The 26,247-nt window shown below is 42.3% G+C and overlaps 1 protein-coding gene and 1 long non-coding RNA gene across 7 annotated transcripts in view; one reads left to right on the top strand and one right to left on the bottom strand.

Annotated features, from left to right (window-relative positions):
* Positions 1 to 26,247, top strand: part of GRID1 (glutamate ionotropic receptor delta type subunit 1) — a 716,702-nt gene that overhangs the window by 485,429 nt on the left and 205,026 nt on the right. The gene's annotated exons all lie outside the window — the stretch shown is intronic.
* LOC310706638 lies at positions 3,337 to 8,286 on the bottom strand. Its single transcript, XR_014525984.1, has 4 exons — positions 8,251 to 8,286; positions 8,046 to 8,094; positions 5,520 to 5,682; positions 3,337 to 3,598 (listed from the first exon to the last, which is right to left on the bottom strand). It is a non-coding gene; the product is annotated as an uncharacterized lncRNA (long non-coding RNA).

Here is a 26,247-nt window from a genome sequence, read left to right on the forward strand (position 1 = left end):
CTTCTATGTATATTGCAACTTTCAAGTCTTTCTATAGGAACTGTAGGTTTGTGTGTGTTTCTGAGTTTCAGAGAAATACAGCGGTGCCTCGCAAGACGAAAGAGTTTTTGGTTTTTTGAGTTGCTTCGCAAGACGAATTTCCCAATGGGCTTGCTTCGTAAGATGAAAATGTCTTGCAAGTTTGTTTCCTTTTTCTTAAAACTGCATTCCTATGGGAAACCGTGCTTCGCAAGACGAAAAATTCGCAAGATGAAAAAACTCTCAGAATGAATTAATTTCATCTTGTGAGGCACCACTGTACAGAACTTTTGCATTCCTGTTATCAAATACAAACTGAGGCTTCTCATTGGTGAGACAGGGGCAGGTTGAAAGGTGTGGGACAGAAAAGTTGCTTATGCTTGGGTGGGAGGAGGAGGTGTGCCCCAGTAGGCTAGCTTCCACGGTCCCACACTCTGTGGCATGGCACTAATATGAGAAGGCTGGTACTACCATTCTTATTCCTGTTAGAGAGGAAACAGGATGGAGTGCTTCTTCCTGTACCTTAATCCTCTTTAAGACTTTATAATAATGGTGCCAACATAAACTGCCTTGGCCCAGAATGCACGAAGGAGCATCTCCACCCCCATTGTTCAGCCCAGACACTGAGGTCCAGCTCCGAGGGCCCTGCGAGAAGTGAGGTTACAGGGAACCAGGCAGAGGGCCTTCTCGGTAGTGGCGCCTGCCCTGTGGAACGCCCTCCCATTAGATGTCAAGGAAATAAGCAACTATCTGACTTTTTAGAAGGCATCTGAAGACAGCCCTGTTTAGGGATGTTTTTAATGTTTGATGTTTTATCGTGTTTTTAAAATTCTGTTGGGAGGCACCCAGAGTGGCTGGGGAGGCCCGGCCAGATGGGTGGGGTATAAGTAAAAATTATTATTAATGATTATTAATTCAAAAAACTGTGCCCACTAGAGATGGGGCCATTTTTCAACAGATGGCAAAACCAAAAATGATGAACAGGTGGAGGGGGAGATATGCATCCTGATAATCTTGCTGTTTTGGAAAGAATGGACAAAAGCACTCTCCTCTCACCAATGCAACAATGGCACTCAACAGCACCAGCTCATGAAAAGGAGACACACACACACACACACACACACACACACACACAACCTCAACACAGCAGGCAAATTCCTGAAGATCATTGATTGCTGGCAGAAGTTGCTTTGGCAGGCGGGGGGGGGGGGGAGGTTATGCAACCCTGCTGCAACAGAATGTTCCAAATATTGACCATTGTACTGTTTACATTATTTACCCCTGAACTGTGTGCATGAAAAGTAGGCAACCTTTTGCCCCCAAGGGCCATATGCAGTGGTTGGGGTCTGCATCCCAGCAGACACTGTATGCTGGGGGACATTCTCATTCTCACAGAGAGAGATATTGCTGGCTATGATGGAAGAGAATATATGCTTTTCCCCACTGCTGTTGCACTCCCCTCATCCCTTCACATAGCTGTTTGGTAGGCTGTGGTACGTTTGGTTTAAATGCAGAGGAAGGCACATGAAGCAGGCTTTCCCCCACATACCTTCCTCTTTGCTACAGTTGTGCTAGAGAAGCATTGAAACCCGAAAGCATCAGTAGCCAAGTCAACGCAGAGGAGCTGGGGCAGAGCAGGGGCAACACAATGGGGAAAGAGAAAGCGGAATCAATTAAATCGGAGGGAAACTGGCAATAGCGTTGGCAGCAAGATTCTGCAACAAATTCAGTATTGGTGGTAACAATGGCAACAGGCAATTGGGAAGAGGAAGACAAATCAAGCATGGAATACTGGGGTGGAAGGAGGGGTTCTGTGCCTCTACCCTGTGACGCCTCATGGAGTGTATGAATTGGAGCTTAATGATGCTGAATTGTGTGAGCTGATTGCTGAATTGTGTGCACTGGTTCCAATGAACACAATGCGTGTGTAATGAAATTAAGGTTATTTCTGTGGTGATTAATTTCTGTGATGGTTCATTAGCACATGCAGACCATCACTTGAACATGTATGAATAGGTTGTAAGCCAACACTTAGTATGATCTACTTGAGTGTGCCTTTGTGTCCATCACCCCTCAAAGAAAAGGGCCTCTTTTTAAAGGCTGTGTTTATATAAGGAAAAATGTATCATATATCCAGAGACTTTTAAGCAGAAGAATCTTCTCTTTTGTAATGTCCACGCTTTTGAGTATATACACTCACAATTGCAACAAGGGTAAGTGTTATTTAAATAGGACTGCTGTTAAATTGTAATTTGCATGTCTGTTTGTATCGCTTTACCTCCATTTACGTTGTGAGGAGAGCTGAAAGAGAATTATGGTCTGTAGCCCATGGAGTAATTGTTCGTATGAGTATTACCTAACTTAGCATTCCTTCCCTGTTTTTGAATTTTCAAAAACTGTTTAGATTAAGCTATCAGAGCACAAAATATATACCATCTGAGCCTTCATGCTCTGCTAACTTCCAAAGTGACTGAATGGATTTTCTTCAAACTTTCCAAACAAAAATTTACCTGTGAGCAGCCTGAACTCAAGAAAGGTAAAACGAAGTAACTGTGTTCCTGCTGCTAGTCAAAATATCTTGGTAAAAGTGAAAAATAGAGGCCTCTTAAAGGTACATGTTTACTTTTAAGGCTTCTCTAATTCTTATGTTTTCCTCTTATAGGGAATAGTTACCTTTAACTTTTTTATGGGACGCGGGTGGCGCTGTGGGTTAAACCATAGAGCCCAGGACTTGCCGATCAGAAGGTTGGCGGTTCGAATCCCCACAACGGGGTGAACTCCCATTGCTCGGTCCCTGCTCCTGCCAACCTAGCAGTTTGAAAGCACGTCAAGTGCAAGAAAATAAATAGGTACCGCTCCAGCGGAAAGGTAAATGGTATTTCCGTGCGCTGCTCTGGTTCGCCAGAAGCGGCTTAGTCATGCTGGCCACATGACCCGGAAGCTGTCTGCGGACAAACGCCGGCTCCCTTGGCCAATAAAGCGAGATGAGCGCCGCAACCCCAGAGTCGGCCATTACTGGACCTAATGGTCAGGTGTCCCATTACCTTTAACTTTTACCTATAGAGAATGGGGGGGTGATAAGATAGCTTTTCCTTTTAATAACTTACAATTTTTAATAGCTATCCATTATCTCACACTTTCCTTGGATTATTGAGGCCTTGACTACATGAAAATACATTTGAAATGCTTTGCTTAATTGATTTGTCTGTTAAAATCAGATTATTAACTAAACAACATTTCACTCAGTGGTAACACTTTTCAATAGTAAATAGTCTCTTGCTGTTTAAAAGAAGCATTTGGATGTTAATGGTCTGAACATTTTGAAAAGTGCAATTTATTTTACATGTATGATCGCTTGACCTGTGTTCAGTCCTTAATTCGGCATCAGAAGTTAGTGAATTCTCTGTCGCCTTCCCCTACCTAAATTGTGAATGCTTTCATATTTCTGGTTGCCTTCTGCAGGTGGAAAGGGTTCTTACATCCATTGAAGACTTTTGATCTGGCAGAGATATCTTGCTGGCAGAGAGGGAAAGAGGTGTTTTTGGCTGAATTCCCATTCTCTTTTCAGCTGGCAGTATATCTATAAAAGGGTGCCAGGGTTGAAAGGGAAGGAAGAAATTGGCAGAATAATCCTATTCAAGGGATGCTCTTACTTATGGGAGGAAAATCTGGATTCAATCCACAGTCCTGACCACCTTGCTCAGAATGTCTCACTCTGAGGAAGGCTCCCCCATGGCTGTTTTTGAGAGCAAAGCAAGGAGGCAGGGGAGGCAGAGAGACTACCACCATTAAATCACTTGTAAAATGTAAGTAAGTAGGGAGTGAAGAGGAAATGGGGCTGGTGAGCTGGAAGCAGTGGCATAGCTTGGGGGTACAGGGGGGGGCTGGCTGCACCGGGCGCAACATCGGGGGGGGGCGCACTCGTAATCGCAGCTCTCTGCCCCTACCTGGCTCACTCAGGGTTAGGGGGCGCAAATTACTTGCCTTGCCCCGGGTGCTGACAACCCACGCTACGCCACTGGCTGGAAGAGGAGGCGACATCACTCAGCACCTCGTGTGTTCTCTTGCTTCTGTTTGCTTCTAGTGAATTTCAGAGGCTGAGGCAGATGGGGGCAGCTCTTTGCAAATGTTGGAGAAATTTGGAATTGACTGGATTTTCAAAAATTCACTCTGGCATTTTGAAATGTTGATTTTAACATCTGTTTCTTGGAGCTAGTCTTCCCTTGAGTTTAGAAGTTCTGCTTACCTATCAGTTCTATGGTTCTTTTAGAACCATAGAATTATATTGCTGGAAGGAAACTAGGAGATCATTTTTTTCCAGAGCTGAAGAGCCATTACTGGGAATGTAAAAAATATAAAATCAAAATAGGGATTTGTTTGTTTATTAGTAAACTGCAGGAAGAATTCTCTTGATATTTTCCTCTAAATTTGTTTTATCTCTGTCCTACAGCCCTTACTTTTATCAATAGCTAATTTATTACACTGGTTTTACAGGGTTGTTCTCTTACGAGGTTAAGTTGATAAAAGGCAAACCCTTTGGCTCTTATGGTACCTTGTACTCTGACTAAAGCTGACATAAGTGGTCAGTGAATCACCTTTTAAATTTCAGGAATGATTGCCAGTTTTTAATTAACAGAGAAGCAATCAATATTGCCATTCATTTCAATTTACTTCATACCAATAGGGATGTCAGAAAGTGATCAGGTTGGGAATTATGTTTACAGTGTTTAATGGTGCGGTTCACTAGAAGTGCTAATTAACCGCCAAATGGTACTCACTGCCCTTTAGTAACAAGTCTTTTAACTTTCCTATTCAAAAGAAGTAATTGTGCCATTTCTCAGGACTGCTGCAATGTCTTACCAATAGACCAGCTCCATTAATCATACTAATGCAGAGTAAGTGATTTCAAGCTTATGTTTTAATCATTTTTTAGTTGGCTTATTGTATGTGCAACATGCCCTTCGTTCACTCCTTTGTGCATGCATATTATTGTACCCAGGTAGTAAGAGAAGAGAATTTAATCATTTTTAGTATTGCCAGGACGTAGTCAGCATATAACACAGAGATTATTTAAACATGCTTATTAGCTTATTAACAAGCTTTTAATATTCAATGTTTGTGTGTCTGAATACCAGTGGTCGGTTGCACTGCCCACCCATGGTGAACTGATGAGGACTAAGCTGCAACTTCCCCAGTTTTAATTGTAACATTCTAAAAAGAAGCTAATTTGGTGGGCTAGAAATTAGGCTTTGCAGGTACAGTGGTACCTTGGTTTACGAACTTAATCCGTTCCGGAAGTCTGTTCTTAAACCAAGGCATGCTTTCCCATAGCAGCAGGGGACTCAATTTACAAATGGAACACACTCAACAGGAAGCAAAACATGTTCTTATTCCAAGGCAAAGTTCACAAACCAAAACACCTACTTCCTGGTTTGCAGCGTTCTTAATCCAAGTTGTTCATAAACTAAGCTGTTCTTAAGCCAAGGTACTACTGTACTCACCTTTCTCATCACAATTTGACACCATTGCTTCCCCTACTGCTGTGTCAGTGTCACATTTTTCCTCCAGCTGCTGCAACTTTCTCCTTGCTGAATTAGTCAGTGGGTGGTGATCTCAGTCAGTTAGGTATCATGCAACTGGAACTACATACCCAATCAAATTGGACTACATGGTAATGTCGTCCAGGGAAAATAAGAGAGGTTGAAAGTGAACACTAATGAAAGCAAATCACACATGCGATCCTAACCCATTAGGGTGTCACAATGCCATGTAGCCTAATAATGTCTCTGAGAACAAGCCAAAGGAAAGAATGCTAACAATGTAAAAAAACAGAACACAAAAAACAAGAAAACATTTGTTTGTTTTTTCCCCCAGAGTGTTGCCAAAAATCATTAAGAAGGGGGTGGGTGTTCTTACAACTGCCAAAAATGTTTGTGGAAAAATATGTGAGTAGTTTTAGCACACCACTAGCATTGACAATTCACAAGCAATTTGTCTTCTAGTCAAGAAGCCATTTGCTGTTATCTTAATTCCAAACAATGTGCAAAGTTTATTAACCATCTGGCTTAATTCCATGTATCCCTGCTTTATTAACCATCTGGGTTAATGCAATGTATCCCTGCATTTTAATCTCAACACAATGGATTTTACTGAGATTAATCCTACGGGTGGATTTCTAGCCTTATTTTGCCTTTGATTAAAATGAAACAATTTAGCTCCCCCCCCCCAAGTTTTACCAAAATGGTTCAACAGTGCGTAAACAACACACTGTATGAACAATAAAGTCTATCATAAAATACACTATATTAATATATTAAGTTTACTCAATTAACCTAGTGTGAGGAGTTTGTTTGTTTTTTTCAAATGGTGCACATCTACCATGAAGTAAAGAATAGAAACTTCATTATTTGCGTGTTCAGACCCAGAAACTTCCCCCTAAATAAATTCACACTTTATTCAAAGTTTAGGTTTGGTTTTTGGCAGAATTTAGGCCACAACTTTGATTGCAGAAAGTGAGTGGTTGCATAGGCTCTGGTTCGACTAGCTCCCTGCCATGAAGGTAGCTCTGATCCAGGGCACCAGCATAGTGAACACCTGGATAAGTGGAAAGCCAGGAGCAGGGTATCTCCCCCACCCAAATGTCCCCCTGGACTAAGGCACGGGCACATCCCCCTCTCAGGGGTTGACCAAACCATCAAGTCCCTGGATTCCTTTAACGGAATACCCTTCACACAGGGATGGCGAGAGCGTTCTCCCATCCCTATCACCTGAACTAGAGCCTGTCTGCAACTTTACAAGTTGTGATGATTTGCTACATGGCAGGCGAAACCCAAATAGCACCAGCCAATCAGCCAAGTGGGGGAAATTCCTGTCGTGCCCCTGTCCCAACGACAGACGACACACGACGGCATAGCAAGGTCAAGCACAAAAGGCTCTAAAAATAGGTAGAGGTGGGTGGGTGTTCCAAATGCACGCGCCGCAAGAGGAAGCGCTGGGTCACGTGCATGGGCATAAATAGGTCCCTCAAACCATTTGAACTGTGTCCCATTGGCCAGATTGTACCCAGCTTCGAGGGACCTACCAATCGGGTGTTGTGGCTTACCAATTGAACCCACCCACAACACAGGGTGCCTGTTGTCCAGGTCTCACCGCAATACGTGCCCTCTTTAAGGGAGGACCCGATTAACTAGCAAAAAAACCAGTTAAATAGATTGGGATATGTATAGAAATATGTATAGAATTTGGCTGCTCAGTGACCCTGTTTGATTACAGGAGAGCTAGTAATAGAACATTACATGAAGAAATTTTTAAACAGAATCATTTAGTACTTTCACACTGAAAAAGATAAAAATAACATAACATATGGCTGAGGTATGCACTAATGGACGTTTATAGCTTGTGGATTTGTATGCATGCTTAAGAGAATAGGCTGCTCATATATATTGTAGGCTGGTAAATTACATATTGTTGGCATCCATCTGTCTCGGGAGACAACTGAGGAATGCGCCTTTGGGGGTGAAGTCGAAATGTTGGAAGGTTACAGCGCCTGCTGTGGCTGTAGAGGCGCAGGTGGGTTTCTTTCTTTTCTTTCTTTCTTTCTTTCTTTCTTTCTTTCTTTCTTTCTTTCTTTCCTGGTGCAGAAGTTCAGTCTACTTGTTGAGTGATACTCTCAGCTCCAAGCACCCATTGAAGCAGGCAGGAAGTGGTGGGTCAGCATTTTATTAATTGGGGCCACCTGGCTTAAGGTGGGCAGTAGCTGACCAATTATATAAGATGATAAATTATAAAAAAGGAACTGTGCTGTGATTCTCTTATATGTGCATTTATGTTATACATACTGCTGGGGTCCTGTCTGGTTAATCAGGTGTTTCATTCCATTTACTGATTTATCAACTAAATATTGCAGCTCTAGAGCCAGTGCCAGCTTTCCTTCTTTGCCTGCGTGACTCAGTTTTTCCTCCTCTTAGTCTTTCTGCCACCCTCCCAACCGTTCTTTGAGAGCTCTGTACACTTCCAGAGGAACTTACCGTAGGCCCCCAACATCACTCTCCCCTTGTTTGCAATCTTGGGGTGGATCTAAAAACAGGGGGAAAATAAGTCAGAAATTAGATTGTTTTAACAAAAGGAAAAAATATCTATGGAAAATCACGTTTTAAAATTTTCTGCTCTCTGGCACCATCTTCATACTGCAGTCAAATCACTGTTTCTTTACTAATGTAGCTGAGTCCTTACTCTGCTGTTGCCCATTCCTGTGTGGTCATTTTACTGAGGTAAAAAGCAGTGCCTTTGTGACATCATCAATCATTGCACCAATCCACTTTCTTGCTTCAGGCCTCTTTGTTCTTTAACTTGGTTGGTTACTAGGCATTCATGAAGGTGAGTTGAAGGTTGCAGGGTGGTGTGATAATCATTAGTTTCACAAGGAAATTCCCCAGAAAGCAGGTGAAATTAGTTCATTTATCCCATGTAGTTACTTATGATGCCCAGAACTCAACAATTACTTGTTCCAGGAAGACATATTTACTTTTCCCATTCCAGTGATGTGCTTTGGGAAGAGGACTGACTTGCTCACAGATGCATTCACTAACATCTGGAACCTTACTGCTAATACAGTATCAATACAGATCACCAACTTAAGTGGCTGACAGTCCAAGGTTTGATAGTGGAGACTCTGTAGTCTCTATAGTATGGAGGAAGGGGAATTAAATGTTGCCCCAGACACCCCGGGTGGCTTCCAGCAAATTAAAACATCAAAAACAGTAAACATGTTAAATTTCCCTATACAGAGCTGCCTTCAGATGTCTTCTAAAAGTCAGATAGTTGTTTATTTCCTTAAGATCTGATGAGAGGGCATTCCACTGGGTGGGCGCCTTCTGCCCCATATCTCACACTATTCTGGAGGGTGCGCCTGCCCTCAGGGGGAGGTTTATTGTGTCTGCGGGGAAGGAGGATGCAGAAGGTAGGGTAGATAGACAAAAAACAAATCCCTGCTTTGCATGGGCAAAAGTGCTCTGCTCCACCATTGGATACATCCTAACAAACCTATACAATAGTACCTCAGGTTACAGATGCTTCAGGTTACAAACGCTACAGGTTACAGACTCCGCTAACCCAGAAATAGTACCTCTGGTTAAGAACTTTACCTCAGGATGAGAACAGAAATTGTGTGGCGGCTGCGGGAGGCCCCATTAGCTAAAGTGGTATCTCAGGTTAAGAACAGTTTCAAGTTAAGAACGGAGCTCCAGAACTAATTAAGTTCTTAACCCGAGGTACCTCTGTACTAAAAGTGCATACAGAAATCTTATGTGTCAGACCCTAAAGGCAATATTAGAATACTCCGTGCACCCCCCCCAAAAAAAGATCTTAAAACTGAAGTCTACTTCATGAGGAGCTCATTACCAAATCTGAGAAGATCATTTGTAAAAATAAAAAAATAAAATAAAATCCTGCTAGATAGAAGGGACTTCAAGTAGGGCCAGTCTCACCCAATTATTTGTCTGGGACTTGTCACTGGCACTAGATCATTTGTGAGCAGCTGTAAATCACACAGTGCTAAACTTAGAACTAAAGATGCATTTTTGTTATCTAGGTTTGTTTCTGATTATGTTTATGCATCCTGTATGTATAAATTATTACCTGATTGGGTCTTCCATCTAATCACTGAGGAATGAGACTTCGAGGTGTTCAGGCAGTACTTGTCATTATTTAAAATGTCAATAGCAGGAACTGACATGTTTACTGTCAGGGCTTTCTGTGCTATTAAAGCTTGCGGTGATTTTCACTGCCCCCTTCCCAATTTCCCCACTCCCTCCAACATTTGACTTGCTTCATTGATTAAGTGGCAAAATGTTATGCCCAGTGATCAAATTGGTCAATTATGTACATCCACGGAAAGCAGTAAAAATGCTGAATGCTGTACTGGAGGCAGAGGAATCTTAGATATTGCCTATGGTTTAAAGAAAGCTATCAGGACTCTAAATTTGAAATTCTTCCTTCAATATTAGCTACTGGGTATGAAATTAAAAATAGGATATCTGTGGGTTTGTTGCCGTTAACGTTTCCATTTTATAATTTCTAAATCCAGAATCTTGGGTAGTTAAAGATTTCAAGAAATGGCAAAATACAGAATGATTCATGATGTCATTCTGTCCATTGAGGTCACAATTGAGGAAGCAAGAAGGCCTCCACATTTCCAATATTTTCAAATTAACATTTTCAATACAAAAATATGTGGAAGTCAAGAAAGAGAGATTATAATTATATCTCATTTGGATAAAGGCATAATTGCAAGATTCTATGATATTTGGTTAACTTTGGATCAGAAGCAGAATACATCTAGGAGAAAATTGGTTTAAGATTTGGATAAGAGATTAACCAGGTGACAATGGAACTGGGTTTGGGACAACTTCCATTCCAATATAATTTCAGCAGACCTAAAGGAGAACTATTCTAAAACCCTCTAGCAGTGGTATTTAAAACATTACAAGATGAATAAAATACACAAGTTAGGTAAAGAGGTAAAGGGACCCCTGACCATTACGTCCAGTCGTGACCAACTCTGGGGTTGCGGCGCTCATCTCGCTTTATTAGCTGAGGGAGCCGGTGTACAGCTTCCGGGTCATGTGGCCAGCATGACTAAGCCGAACAATGGGAGCTCACCCCATTGTGGGGATTCGAACCGCTGACCTTCTGATCGGCAAGTCCTAGGCTCTGTGGTTTAACCCACAGCGCCACCCGCGTCCCGCCATGCATGTACAGGGGATTAAGAGATGATAGCCTGAAGGATCCACGTGCTGCTGTCATAATCATAGAAACATAGACTTGTACAGTGGGAAGGGGCCAGCCATCCCCATCATCATCATCATCAATGCCATCTGTGCATATGGTAATTTACACAGTGAAAAGCAATCATTTACAATGCTATTTAAATCCAATATATCCCTAAACACCAAATGAGAAGACTAAAAGGAGGAGTGTGGTATCCTTTGAGCCTACATGTTAGCATCTGAGAGGCATCTGCCTAGACAGTGCTGGAAACAAATTCTGGGTCAGGAGGATGAACTTTTGACTGCATCCACTACGCGCTCAAATTTTGATGGATATAGGAACAGAGAGAGAGGGAGAGAGATATATATATGCACACTGAATAGCAGCTTGAAGGAAGATTTAATTCCTTCGTTGCAATTGCCAAATCTTTCAAACCCCGATTTTCAGCCAGTGGTACTTTTTTGTAAATTGGCTGTGCTATAATGGATACAGTGCTAGAATAGGGAGACCTGGGCTTTAGTACTGCCCAGCCATGAAACTCATTGTGTGGGGCTTCACCAGTCACAATTTCACAGCCTACCTTATTGCACAAAATGGTTTTAAATACAAAGTATGGTGGTATCCAGTTTGTTCCCTTACAATTACAACTCCCACCATCCCTAGCTGGTCAGGGATGATGGGAATTGTAGTCAAAAAACAGCTGGAGACCCAAGTTTGGGAAACACTGCCCTACACTAACTACAGACATCCACCAGCAGAACTGAGGAAAGGGGGGGGGGCAATTTTTGGTAATGCTGTGCCAAAATCTGTCCTCCAGGTTCTCAAAAGTTTTCTTCCCCTTCAAAAGATTTCCTGCCTCTTTTTCATGGCACTTTAGAATCTAATCCAAATTTCTTTATAACTCAACAGCTTACGCTATCATTGCAAGGTTGCTGTGGGCTGTGTTTCCCCCCTCTTTCCATTAGATGTTTAACCAGTGCTCTGCAGCCTCCCCAGATGCTATGCTTCCTGATCTGAAAGAGCCCCATGGGGCAAGTTCCCTCTTGCTGTGAGCTTTTATCAAAGCCTGGAAAGCCAGAGAGACTGGGTACCAACTGTCTGAAACTAGTGGGGTCACTGATGTTTTTAGAGGAAGCTCTTCCTTTATCTTTAAAAAACCTATATTTTTTAAATGTATATTTTTTAAAAAAACACGAAGTGGAAAATCAACCACTTGGTGTCATGAGTGCAACAGGCAGCCTTGTCATCTTCTCCTTAAAGCCCTGTTGTTGGTATTATTACTATTTATTAAATTTATATACAATTGTATTCTAAATCAAAGTAAAGTTATCGCACCATAGCAAAGCCTTCAAATAATGCTTGGTGGTAGAGTGGTCAGCCAAAGCTAAAATCAATTTGGTCATTTGGGTAATCAGTGAAGCAATTATATAAATACAGTGGTACCTTGGGTTAAGTACTTAATTCATTTTGGAGGTCCGTTCTTAATCTGAAACTGTTCTTAATCTGAAGCACCACTTTAGCTAATGGGGCCTCCTACTGCCGCCGTGCTGCCGGAGCACGATTTCTGTTCCCATCCTGAAGCAAAGTTCTTAACCCAAGGAACTATTTCTGGGTTAGCAGAGTCTGTAACCTGAAGCGTATGTAACCCGAAGCGTATGTAACCCGAGGTACCACTGTACTTTTCTGTGCCCATAGTATACTATACACATTGGTTTCAGGCATTCAACATTTTTTAGCTGCTGCTAAAATAAGCAAAGATAAGGAGCATAAATAAATACTATTATAGAAGGTTAAAAGCAGTAAAAGGTTGGACATTATCACTGAACTTATTGTTCCAAAACATTACAAAAAATACCCATTTCTCCATAGCCCAGTTAGGCTGATTTATATGTATTCTTTTATAATATGCTGGCTTAATCATAGTTACTATGGACCAATTTTTCTCAATTAGTTCAGCTACAGTAGGAGATATGCTCCCCCCCCCCCCATTTTTAGGTATGATAATCTTAGCAGCAGTTAATAGGTTGAACATTGTTTCTTGATCATCTTCCAGAATAACGTATTTTAGATAACCAACCAGAAATATTTAAGGTTCAAAGGGTACATAGGTTCTGGGGCCACAGCAATTCCCCCCTCCAAGTTTTTTGAGGGAGAGGGACCCCTCATTGTTCAGAGGGCACTTGGCCCCACCCCCTGGACCTTGCAACTTTGTGGGACATTGCACACATGATGTCAGAAAATCATGACAGACCTCCTCAATCATTTTGAGAAGCTGGTGTCTCTGAAAGTGTATATGGTATCCTAACATACGAGAGATATTAGCCTGAAGTGATTTCCAAAATATTTCTATTTGAGAACAATTCCTGGAAATATATATGTAATCTGTTTTGTTTAATCCACATCTAAATATTTATCTGACCCTAACTTGTGTAGGGACGCGGGTGGCACTGTGGGTTAAACCACAGAGCCTAGGACTTGCCGATCAGAAGGTCGGCGGTTTGAATCCCCGCGATGAGGTGAGCTCCTGTTGCTCGGTCCCTGCTCCTGCCAACCTAGCAGTTCGAAAGCACGTCAAAGTGCAAGTAGATAAATAGGTACCACTCTGGCGGGAAGGTAAACGGCGTTTCCGTGCGCTGCTCTGGTTCACCAGAAGCGGCTTAGTCATGCTGGCCACATGACCCGGAAGCTGTCTGCGGACAAACGCCGGCTGCCTCGGCCAATAAAACGAGATGAGCGCTGCAACCCCAGAGTCTGTCACGACTGGACCTAATGGTCAGGGGTCTCTTTACCTTTTTACATGCACGGCACTGCTCTGTTCATTTTAATTAACTTAGCAGACTAGAAACTTAATAGCCAGTTCAAGGGCAGATAGAATTTAGTGACAAAGAGGAGCTTTGAATAGAATCCAGTGAAGAGGGAGAGGGAGAGCTACTCCCTCCTCCATAGATTCTCCTGGATCCACTAGGGTTGCATGCACACCATACATTTAAAGCCCATCTTGCACCCCAAAGAATCCCAAGAGCTCACTGAAGCTACATAACAAACTACAGATCCCAGCACTCCTGGGGTGGGTGTGTTTTAAGTGTTCCTGGTGTGCATGCAGCCTAATTGTAATAATTGTGCAGCGCGAGCCAGGGAGAAGTCAAGCTCCTTTGTTTTTGCCTTTTGCCAGAAGTGTGACTACCGTTGCTAGGTGGCTCCTTTGTGATCGAGAATTGTGAATTGTTTCATTCTAGAACATGACGTCTCCCTAGACTGTAACAGATGTCCTTTGTTTCCCAAAGCAACACTTCCATTGCAGGCCTGTAGAATTTTGCCATTTTTTAATCTGACAGCCCTAGCAATCTCCGTTTTTGGTCTCTCTTGAAGAATATACACATGCTGGTAAATGCTTCATTGAAAAAAAGGATGTTTTAGGCAACCTCCTTTCTTGTGTGTTCCATTCCAGAGTTTCTGCCAGCCAAACCACTGACACTTGTTTTTGAAGCTGTTCCTTTCAGCATTCAGTATTCTTGTGAGATGTTAGTGTGCAATATGCGCTTTGATCCCTCCTTTAATGGCAGATCCTATATTTTGATTTTTAGCATTATTTTTAGGTTAAGCCAAATTTAATGGTCAGTTCATACAACCACACACAGCACTTGATTGCTTGATAACCTGGGCAAATGAATGTGGGAGCTGTCCAGTGAAAAGCATTGTATTTGAAGGGATTTGAAAGGTCTGTCTGGTGATTATATCTATGCATTCATATCACCAGTTGATGCTGCAGTCTTTGAGCAATGGACACATGTATAAATTGTTTGCTAAACAAAAACAGCACTGCAAAATAATAATTTAGTCCGGAGAATCTTACTGCCAGAAACACCAGCTAGACTTCAATCCTACTAAAATTATTGTTAAGAGTGTTATTAAATGGAATCTGAAAGATTCCTTTGTGCATGCTTAGTGGGTTAAAAATATGTACGGTATATCCTCCTTTGACAGGCAGGCTGGTGTACTGTATAATAAACTGTATTTGAAGTTCCCCTTGAGACAGAATTATATATTACTTTCAAAAATACACATTTCCTAAACTCATTCTTGTCAGTTAATGGGTTGTTTTTTTTATAATGCTTATTCATTTTTACACCTTCTATACTACATTTTCTACATTTTGTGCTTTAAAAAGAAAGAAAAAAGGAAGCGATCATAAATCCAAGCTATACAATAGGAGGGACATTTGCAATGCAGAATTGGCTGGAGAGGTTGCATGCTTCAACTTTTTCTCTTCTTACCGCTGGACATTATTTCTGTTACTGGAACTCACTGGGGAGAAAGTGGGGGGAAGTGATTAAGGGAGAAGCATTGCAGGCTAAAATGGGGGAAGGTTAAGCAGTCTTCCCACCACACCTACTGATTCCCTCATGCAAATGCCTCCTCTGCCTCCACGCTCCAAGCTAAACACTGGATTGAGAACTCCATGTTTGTCTCTTGGCTTGCAGTTCAACTGCCCATTTTGAAAGCTGTTTTTCCTGCAGCATGAGCAGCCTGCTGTCTGAGAAACCCAAGACGTAGTAGCTAACTATACAGTTCACTGGGCCCAGTCTTGTGTATTTAAAGCATTATCAATATACAGTATGAGAAAAAGAAGGAGCACAAAACGGGGGAAAGGTCCTTTGCAATCTTTTGGCAGAGGGGGAGAAAACAGAGGGAGGTGAGCAGCGAGGCTAATCTATAAAGGCTAGCGAGATATTCCTCCACCAACCTCAGTCAGCCCTTACCTACCTGCCTCCCTATTTCCATGTCCCATGAATGTGAGGTAGCCCTTGCACAACTCAGCAAGGACAAAACCAGAATTAGTTGGTGCCAGGAGTGCCAACATGGGCACGCCCCATGGGTGCCCAGTGTCAGGAGCTCATCCTACACTCAGGTAGGACCCTGGCAGAGACACATGCCCAACTGGCATGTTCTCTCCCTCCTGGTCTTTCTTTTAGGAGCTTCAAAAGCTTTCTTCTGCCCAAACATCACAGCAACCGATGCCAATAGACATTGGCATACTTAGGGATCCGCAGAGTGTTTTCGCAGTTTGCGTGACAGATCTCAGCAACTCAGCATTTTGGCTAATCTACTTTATTTACATATAAACACACACGGAGCACTGTAACATGGCTCCCTTTCTCTCTAGCATCAGACAGCAAAGAGAAAAAGCAAAGGATGATAGTCCCACTTCCCGGAACACAGTAACACAAACATCCTGTCTCCATCATTTCCCACTCTGTGGAGTCAAAACATATACCATCATGTGAAAAACAGCAATCCCATGACTGCAATCATGGAGCAGGAATTCTAACACCCAGGGCTGTAGGTGCCATGCAGCGTGCATGACCCTGGCATCAAAATTTGTGGGTGCCCAGCCCCTTCATGCAGAATTTTGTGGATGCTCAGGGCCCCAGGGAGTTGGCACCTATGGTTGGCACTGCCTGTCATTGTCTCTGACCCTACCTACTGTTGATCTGCTTTCTGCTTTCTGCCCTACCAGTTCTCATGGGCACCAGCCATCACTGGAGCGAGAGGGTAAGACAAGGATACCTGCAATAGGGAGAATGGAGAGAGGCCAGGGTAATGTCATTTGGCTTTATTTCACTTGGGGGTGAAGATATGCAAAGTAATGGCTAATATGCCTCTGTATCTATTCAAGGAATCCAAATATAACTTCAGGCCCATCACTGAAGTCTGGTGTGTGCACTGACAGGGTGCAAACTGTGGGTGCTGGTGACAACTGACAACAGGCTGAGGAGTTATCCGTGTATCCTTATATTTTTATCAGTATGACAGGAAAATAGTTGAACAACTTTTCATACTGAGGAAAATTGGGGTGCGTTCCTGCCAGTGACAGACAAGCCTAACATGGTGGTTAATGAGTGCAGATACAAAGACCTCAGTTTTATTCAAACACTATGAACATAGTGTGAATGGAATAACTTTTTTTAAAAAAGAATTATTCTATTATTCTGGAACCAGAATCATGTAGTAAAACACTCTGGGGATTAACAAGTCAAAACTAAAAGATTCACATTTTAAGAAAGAAAACTTTCTGACGGAGATGAATTAAGTTGTGGAACAGTTTCTTCATCGATGTGGTAGAAATAAACCCACTTGTCTGAAAGTTTTAAACAAAAATTGACAGAGCATGGAATGACAGCACTTGGCATAATATTTGGAGACACACACACACACACACACACTACTACCCTTAGCCCCCTTGTGACAATAAGGTGAACTCAAAACCTTGCACCCACCAAAATTCTAAAGGGATTCTATGAATGAGGCAGAAAAACAGAAGCCTCTTTTGCACAGGTAGCAGACTTCCAAGAAATTGGAGGACACATTTTGGCACAGCACTAGTAGAAACCTCTGCCTTTTGCAAGGAAGGCTAGAATGGAGCCTCCTAAACAAAGGAGGGAGTCGCATCTGTTGGGCCACACCCACTTTTGCTTCTGGCTCCACCCACTATTGACATGTGGCTCCAAGAAGACTGGCCAGAAAGGAATGCTGTCGCTGGGATTGAAAATAATCCCTTCTCCTGCTCTAGATGTTATAGGGAAGAGGGGGAACACAAGATCTGAGAGAGATGTTTTTGTGACCACCTTGTGCTCACCCTAATGTCTTTATTTTATCCTCAGAAAGGCTTATTTCTAGTTCTGTTTCAAACAGCTTACATGGCCAGACCCAAAGCAAAACTGATATTTTGACCAATTTTTTGTGCCTTTGGACCATTTGATGGATTTAAGGGCTCTGTTTCTCAGCTGAATACATGGAAGCATTTTTTTAAAAAAATGTCAATATACTTCTACTGACATTCAGGGATCCCCCCTCCCTGTATTCACTCCTCTTATATCCCTGTCCAACTAGCTTTTTGTTCAGTTCAAGCTTTGCAGAAGAAGCATTTGCATAATGTATCACACTTTAAACAGTTTCCTTTCTTTTATTTAAAAATCTGTAAGTGGACAATTTTATTATTATTCTTGCATAGAAATTCGATTGCATTGTTGGACTGACTTATCTCTGCTAACAGGAAGTAAATGCTTGATCTGCATGTGAATTAATATTACACAGTGATGTGCAATCAAAGGGTGAAAGAAATAAGGAAGGAAGAGTCTGCCTAAGACAAGGCAACTCTTCTAAGGTGACTCTAAATGGAGTGGGGGAGAAGCAGAAATCGCTTCAGCTCCAAAACAACTTTCCGGCAGCTCTTTCAAGCTACAGCATTAATGTATCTTGCTCTGTTGAACTCAAATGGATGGATAAATCACTTTCTCTTAACCAGGGCTATCCAGTGTGGTACCACCTAGATGTTGTCGAATCACAGCTCCTATCAGCCCCAGCCAATATGGCTAATGATCAGGAATGAGCGAAGTTGCAGTCCAACAATATCTGGACAGCACCAGGCTGTTGTTAAGTACTACTAGTCTGTTCCATTTAAAATGAATTCTAAAACACTGTGTCTCATGTCATCTTCCCCTAAGTGCTGGTTCTGGCACTGGATGGTAGCAATGTCCTTCATTGTGGTGGGTACTAGAACCCAATCTGGGGAGAATGTGCCTGACAGCAAATAGAGTGAAAAAAAGATGCAGAAAAGGACAACCAAAATAATCAAGGTTCTGGGGCAACTCTGATTTGAGTAAATCAGGAATTTTTACTTGCCGGCGGGGGGCGGTGGAGTGAAGTAGCAGGGGCAAGATAGAGATATCTACCATTATGCATAGTGAGAGAAAGTAATTTTCTCAGTCTCTAATAATACTAGAATCGGTGTCATCCAGTGAAGGGGAATAGTGAGAGAGTTATGACAAACAAGAGGAAGCCCGTTTTCACACAGGAAACAGCTAAACTCTGGAACTGGTTGTTGTGAGACTTAGTGGTGGCTTTAAAGCCAACCTGGATGGCTTTAAAAGGGAAATTCGTGGAAGATAAGGTTGGCCTTTGCTACTAGTCATGATATGCCTCATATGCCTCTGGATATCAGTTGCTAAGGGACTATTGAATTAATGAGCTTGCAGGATTTCCATGGTATATTGGTTGACCACCTTGAGAATACGATGCTGGATTTGATAGACCTTTTAGTCTAATCCAACAGAACTCCTTTTACGTTAACCAGGTCTTTTGTGAGTGTGGTAGATTGCTTGAACCTATTCACACTAGATTATATTTGTGTGGTGCAGGCAGGCGTGTTCCTGAGGCATGGGCAGAGTCCTATACCCAACCATAAGTTTATTGTGATGAAGGGTTTACCTGAAATAAAGAAACAATGGGAAACACATTACAGCAAGATCAGGCCTACAGTCTATGCTGAGTCTTCCCATCCACTGAGCTTTAGCATTCTGCAGGCATTGAAGCATAATTGAAGGGGGAGGTTATAGGAAGAGTTTTTAAAAAATTCTTTGGTTAATTTTAGTTGTAGGCAGGGATGTATAAATATCCACGTTGAACTTCTTTTATCTTTTTGTCCTAATTTTTATTTTGCTGTAGGCAGGATTTGGTGGCAGCTCTGAAGGCTGACATGGACAACCACTTGGGGAGGGTTTTTATTCATATTTTCTTCATGACTTATTGAAACTGTCCTTTCCCAAGTGTGTTTTGCCATGAGTGATGTTTTGAAAGAGTTGTATGTTACACTGGAACTAATGTTGCCATGAAATCTGGCAACAATGGCTGCCCCCTTTTGTGCACTACAGTCGTACCTCGTTTTGTAGCTGGGATCCATTCCAGAGCCCCAGCCACTAGCCTAAAAGGACACAGGGCAATGCGCCGTGTCTGCGCACACACACACAGAGTGGTTTGCGCTTCTGTGCATGCGTGAAGTGTGATTTAGCGCTTTGCGCATGCGTGAGTGGCAAACCCAGAAGTAACCAATTCTGGTACTTCCAGGTTCCCCACAGATATTCGACGAAATGGACACTAGACAAGGCAGACGTTCACGGACGTATTACTGTGTAACATTCACAGTCTTAGTGCAGGATGTGGCCTACATGGACAAGGTCAGATCTTGATTGACACCCCCATCCCTTTGGTGATTGTGGAAACTTACTGATGAAACCCCTTGCCTTTGATTACTTTAACTATGCAATATTGTGACACACTCTTTCCGAATTATATCTTCTTTCTTTCATCTTCCTAAATTTCACTACCTAAGCAACATACAAAGGGGAAAAAATGACATTTCTCATTTTTAATAATGGTTGCAATTTGGAGGATATTTTCACAGAGGGAAAAAAATGTGTTAAGTGGCAGTTGCGAATGCAGGGAATAATGAGTCTAATTAATTTGTCAAGCCACTGCTAATTATAGTGTGTAATATGGCACATTTTTAGATTTGATGGAGTATGTACATAAACATTGTTTTCACTTCCTAAATGCTGCATTAAAATGTACATTGTAAGCAAGATGGTTAATGGAAAGTGCTTTGCAATTGACCAATTTCTCACTGTGACAGGACAGTGGTTTTCCTTCATGTACATTATGCTTTATTTGCACATTGCTTCTTGTCTTTCTCCGCCGCGACGTTGAAATATTCATGTGCTGAAAATTCGCTCATGTCCTCAGTGCAACAGGAAGAAAGGCCAGCATGCCCAGAATGGCTGCCACATGGAAACCTCTTTCAAATGTCTTTCCATGGCTGCTGTTTCCACATAGAAAGCTGTTCAGATCCATTGACTTCCCCTTCAGCCAAGGCAATTTTATCCATGCCACCGTAGACAGGAGAGAGAGGGGATGTTTTGTCCTCAAATTGACTCACGACTAGATTTCACCTAAAGTGAAAACATGAGGCAGATTTTGAGGTTCCTGGTTAGGACAAAATTGGAAGAAACTCAGAGAGTCTTGGAACATCTTATGGAAAACTATATTGTTTCAAGTCAGCTAAGTGGTCCTTTGTAGCTCAGGATTGTCAACATTGAATGAGAATAGCTCGTTCAAGTTTCAGACAGGAATGTTCGGTACCCCTACCTTGAGATACCAAGGACTGAAACCAGGACCCTTTGCATGCAAAATAGATGCTCTACCATTGAGCAATAATGCAATAAGGCATGTAAAAAGAAAGAAAGATTGGTGGTAGGTGGAGGCACACACACATACAAGCCTGGATTGTATACAAAGCATTGTGGCATGTTAGTACAGAGGAGCAAGCTCTCTGAAGCTGTCCTTGGATTAATCTGAAAGTGATCCATTGTCTTTTGGGGATTTCCCCCTCACCTGGTGCTCTCAGATTTCTGAACCAATCCAAGACCCAGAAAAGGAACTACTTCACCCTTTTCAAGACTGTGAAGAGAGCAGGGATCATCTCTGCTCCTCAGTAGTGGCAGCAACAGTACGCCCCTCCATTTTATAGCTGTGGCTGTAGTATGTAATTTGTGCAAATATTTGCGTCCATTTCATCAGGGATGCTGTACATTTTCCCAATAAGTCATTTTAACGGGCTACCACTTCAATGAAAGGGCATTCTGTGATGGAAATATTAAAAATTAACAAATTTCAAAATGATCAGTGCTTCCATCTCTGACAGAATGCTATCGCTTTGCCGTTAGCAAATGCTGTGAATATTTTTGGTGGGGAGGGGTGGATAATATTAAATTGGAATGTGATTGTATCCCCCAAATAGCAAATATTTCAGAAAGGGATGTACCGTATATGAAGATTTACTAAAACGAAATATAGCTTGATGTGGAGAGCTTTATTGCTTCAGGGACTGAAAATTGTAAATGATCCTTCATTTATGCATAGTTATAAAGATGCGCAGAGCGGTATATTCTAGGGTTGCAACTGTATGGCACAACTGGGATATATCCATTCTATCACACTATATGTATACTACAGTACTATGGCAATAATTTATGACTGTCAAATAAAAGCCATGTAGGTTTGCAACATATTAGATGTCATCCTTATATTGGCGACAGTGGTCATAATCCTATATCCAAAGGCCACATATATATCTGGTTTGGTGCCGCTAGAGGAGTTCTATTCCCAGATACTCACAGAACAGCTGAATCTGGCAAGAGCAGCCAGGGGAGATTTACAACCCTGGAACCCTGAGGGGTTTCCTCTGTTCTGCCTGGCTGCAGATCTTGGAGCACTTGAATAGGCCGGGCATCTGCAAATGCAAAATGCTGCAGGCATGCCATAGGAAATGAAGGCAGGGTGGCATCTTGCTTCTTCTTTGGCGATCACTCGTAGCCGAGTAAGATTGTCTTCCATAAACACAGTTTAACAATGAGTCTGTAAGTGACTGTGGAGGCCAATTCTGGATCCACACGTCCTTCCACAGTGGGGACATTGGTTTCCAGGTGGGAGTTGATCATGGTGAGGGTTTGCCAAGCGTGCCTTCGTCTTAGCACGTTTCTCCCTTTCGTCCTGAATTTGAGCATCTTCAGAGCCCATGACACTTTTGGTAAAGGCTGTTCTCCAACTGGAGCCCTCGCAGGCAAGTGTTTCCCAATTGTTGGTGCTTATAGGGATGCGGGTGGTGCTGTGGGTTAAACCACAGAGCCTAGGACTTGCCGATCAGAAGGTCGGTGGTTTGAATCCCCACGACGGGGTGAGCTCCCGTTGCTTGGTCCCTGCTCCTGCCAACCTAGCAGTTCAAAAGCACATCAAAGTGCAAGTAGATAAATAGGGACTGCTCCGGTGGGAAGGTAAATGGCGTTTCCGTGCACTGCTCTGGTTTGCCAGAAGCGGCTTAGTCATGCTGGCCACATGACCCGGAAGCTGTACGCCGGCTCCCTTGGCCAATAAAGCGAGATGAGCGCCGCAACCCCAGAGTCGGTCACAACTGGACCTAATGGTCAGGGGTCCCTTTACCTTTACCTATACTACATTTTTTAGAGATTTGCCTTGAGATAGTCCTTAAACCTCTTTCGTTGACCGCCAGCATTACGCTTTCCATTTTTAAGTTCGGAATAGAGTAGTTGCTTTGCAGCCCAGCTTGCAACTTGCACTCCAACCTCTCTTCTAGTTCAGTTCTTTCAAGGCTGCTGAATGTCCTGCTGCCTCAAGTTTCGTTTCCTTTAAGCTCATGGCCGAATGAGTGGCACATGAGGCTGTGAGCAGGGGCAGCACAGCATTTGCCCAAATAGGACAAGACAGAGGTGAGGATGAAGGGCTCTGCGTTGTTGGCACTGGATTTCACCACCATCAACCTGGGGTTCATTTGACTTCACTGTCACCTTTCTGTATCCTGACAAACAGTGTTGCTGCCACTGACAGGATGCCATAGCCACACATACAAACCCCACTGATGCATATAGATTGATGAGTGTTGTGCAGTGTCAGCTATCCACATAGGAGGAGTCACTTTTGAGTTCTCTAGGCCAATGAGTGAATATATGCACTCTGTTTCTGTTCATTGGTGCTTTATCTGGATGGAGGTGGGTGTTTATATTTCTCCAACACCTTTACAATCATGCCTAGGCAAGTCGTTCTATTTCTAATTATTACATCCCCTTCCATTTCCATTCTACATAAAAATGTAAAGATGAAGCTCTCACGGTTAAGCTTTTCCTGGATTGTTTCACTTTCCACTGCCACCCAGTTTGCAGTTATTCACATACAACTTGTAAAACTAGCATGTCAAGTGGAAGACAAACCGTAATCTAGGGATGAGTGAAAAATATGACTAAGTTCTCATTTAATTTGCCCTTTATGAAAGAGTCTGCGAACCTACACTCGGCCCTCTTTCAGAATCCATACTTCTCCAAATCTTGCAGTGCTGTTCTCCAGCCAAATAATATATATGAAAACGCATGTGCTAGGGTAAAGTGTGTATATAAATGCATATATAGGTTTTTAAAATAGCACCCAAAAGTGTATTGTACAGTGGTACCTCGGGTTAAGTACTTAATGCGTTCCGGAGGACCATTTTTAACCTGAAACTGTTCTTAACCTGAAGCACCACTTTAGCCAATGGGGCCTCCTGCCGCTGCGCCACCAGAGCACGATTTCTGTTCTTATCCAGAAGCAAAGTTCTTAACCTGAAGCACTATTTCTGGGTTAGCGGAGTCTGTAACCTGAAGCATATGTAACTTGAAGCATATGTAACTCGAGGTACCACTGTATATGGGGAAAGTGCTTTGCAAATATGTTTTTATTACAAGTCAGCACACAAATGCTGATGGATCTTAACGATGACTTTCATTTTTTAATTGCAACCTGAAGTAGAAAAGAGAATTTAAGATTGGAAAAATTAGAAGACATGAAACTGAAATTGACAGAGCCTATCTCTGATCCCTACTGAAAACTCTTGTCCCTAATATGAGAATTTCGTGATGCAAGAGGAATTTTGCTGCATAGTGGAGCATTCATATATGTGAACTGCCCGACCTGCATAACCCAGAAGTGACTGCTCTGCTCTGCCTGGGCCACACATTCTAGCAATTATGGAGCCAGGCACACAGCTACACAGAAGTTCATAGGGAAGACGACTTCATTGTGGGCTGAGCAAGAGCCAGCTGCTTATCTCCACTCTTTCCTTATAGGGCCTGCTGCTTAACAATACCAAGGAAGACAAAGATTGAGAGCAAAAAAACATTACCTGAAAAAACCTGGCACCATGTTACTCCGTGGAAATGTATTCCTGCTGAGACACAACAGGGGTCTGTTATCTGTACATTCTGGCACCAAATTGGGGGGCGGGGAACACGTTCAAGTTTTTCCACCTAGATAAAAAAAGGTCTTTGCCTTGAGTGTTAAATTAAAATCTCTGTTCTGTTCTTGTCATGCTTTAAAAATATTTAACAGTTTTAAAGGGTCTGTTTGTAAATCACCTTGGGACATATATGCGGAATGCGATTCACAAATGAATATAATAATAATAATCTTGTTTTTGATCAATGAAATCAGATAGCATAGAATCATAGAATTGTAGAGTTGGAAGGTACCCAGAGGGTCAGCTAGTACAACCCCCCTGTGATTCAGGAATCTCAAATAAATCATACGTGACTGATCCAACTTCTGCTTAAAAACTTCCAAGGAAGGAGTCCACCGCCTCCCGAGTGAGTCCATTCCACGGTTGAACAGCTCTTACTGTCAGAAAGTTCTTCCTGATGTTTAGTTGGAATCTCCTTTCTAGTAACTTGAGTCTGTCTGTTCGGGTCCTTGCCTTTGGAGCAGGAGAAGATAAGCTTGCTCCATCCTCCGTGTGACAGCCCTTTAGATGTTTAAAGGTGGCTATGATATCTCCTCCTAGTTGTCTCTTTACTAGGCTAAACATACTCATCTCCTTCAACTATTCCTCATAAGGCTTGGTTTCCAGACCTTTGACCATCTTGTTCACCCTGTTTGAATCACTGTCAAATTAATCCAAGGACAGTTTCAAAGAGCTTGCTCATCTCTTCTGCCAACATTCTGAAATGCTTCATATACATCCCAGGCTGGAATGTGTAGATGCCTCCACCTACCCCAATCTTCTTCTTTTTTACATGCCTTATTGAGAGAAGGCTGTAGCTCAATGGTAGAGCATCTGCTGTGGATGCAAAAAGTCCTCACTTCACTCCTGGGTTGCCCTCCTGTTTAGCACTGAATTGGAACCAACGGCAATCAGGTTTTCTGCAGGTTGCTATTTGTTCCGATTTAGCAGTAAAGAATGGGTTTTCCAAGGGAAGATGGCTGGGCAAAGGCAAAACCAGATGGACCCATTCCTATAGAGTCTGAAACCTTTATTGACATGTATACAAGATTCCAGTAGGGTTCAGTACATGGAACTACTCATCAAAAACAAACAACACCTGCATCTAACATTTATGTTAGTGTTGTATAGCATAACCCATGCCTATTAAACACAGGTCAAGCAGGAAATTACTTGGACCCATGCTTTCTAGGCATGGGACAAGTGGAAGTTTGGACGATCCCTAAAGCTCTACTACGTGACAATGTGGTTTGCATAATTTGACTCTACATATGACATTGATGGGGTTTCTTGATGCTGCACAAAAACAAGGTGGTTTGGTTTGTGCTGCAGGCACAGCATCATAGGCTGTGACACTGAACTGGCACAACAGATGTGCCCTTGTTCCAAAGACGTGTCCGCGACTGCAGTGAACTCACAGCAACCAGCCCAGTAATCTTAACAGCAAAACAAGAGAAGCATGTGATTAACGGCTTTGGAACAGAAACATTTACTAAAACGCTCATGGAAGCTGGTATTTATTGCACATTGGCACTTGTAAATCTAAATAAGTTATCTTCATAGTAGGAGCATTGATGAACCAGTTAAAATTTATGGAGCAGATAAAACTGAGAGAATTGAGATTTTAAAAATCTAATTAAATTTGAAAAGATTTGATTGTATCAGAGGCTAATGATGTGGACTGTTTCAAGGGAACTGAGGATATCCAGATTGTACTCCTCTTATTTATGTCAAGTGGTACCTGCTGTTTGAATGGTGCCATTAAAATCAATAGGTATTTTATTACAACACCATGAAAGAGCTTTTAT

The sequence above is a fragment of the Podarcis liolepis genome, assembly GCF_965112155.1.
Source record: "Podarcis liolepis genome assembly, chromosome: 5".
In the NCBI taxonomy this organism is placed as follows: domain Eukaryota; kingdom Metazoa; phylum Chordata; class Lepidosauria; order Squamata; family Lacertidae; genus Podarcis; species Podarcis liolepis.